Source organism: Theobroma umbraticum, unplaced genomic scaffold, assembly GCF_002168275.2.
Source record: "Theobroma umbraticum cultivar Fairchild unplaced genomic scaffold, ASM216827v3 scaffold_60.0, whole genome shotgun sequence".
Lineage (NCBI taxonomy): Eukaryota > Viridiplantae > Streptophyta > Magnoliopsida > Malvales > Malvaceae > Theobroma > Theobroma umbraticum.
The window spans coordinates 44,205-44,900 of record NW_018397288.1 but is presented as its reverse complement, the minus strand read 5'-3'; positions in this window follow the sequence as shown (position 1 = coordinate 44,900).

Below are 696 nucleotides of genomic sequence, written 5' to 3'. Positions count from 1 at the left end.
ATAAAAAATATAAAAAATTCAACTTAAAATCAGTTATGGGATTATAAAACTATTTAAAACAAGTAATAAGACTCTTGAAGGCATGGGTAACTATAAATGAACTTTTTTTACCATTGAATGGCTTTTTCTTCATGTTTCTAGAGGTAGACATTCAATTATTATTTGTTTTACCAAAAATTATAAAAAAATTCAACTTAAATTCATTTATGAGATTATAAAACCATTTAAAGTGAGTAATAAGACTTTTGAAGGCATAGATGACTATAAATGGACTGTTCATTCCAATGAATATCTTTCCCTTCTCGTTTCTTAAGGTAAACATTGAATTATAATCTGTTTCAACTAAAAATATAAAAAAATCTAACTTAAAATCAACTATCAGATTATCAAACTATTTATAGCGAGTAATAGGGCTTTCGAAGGTATGGGTGATTATAAATAGACTTTTCTTGGTAATAAATAGCTTGTTCTTCACGTTTCTTGAGGTGAACATTTAATTATAATTTGTTTTAACCATAAAGGAAAAAAAATCTAACTTAAAGTCCATTATGAGATTATAAAACTATTTAAAGCAAGTAATAAGGCTTGTGAAGGCATAAGTGACTATAAATGGACTTTTCTTGCTAATGAATTTTTTTTATTCATGTTTTCTAAGGTAGATATTCAATTATTATCTGTTTTAATAAAAAATATAAA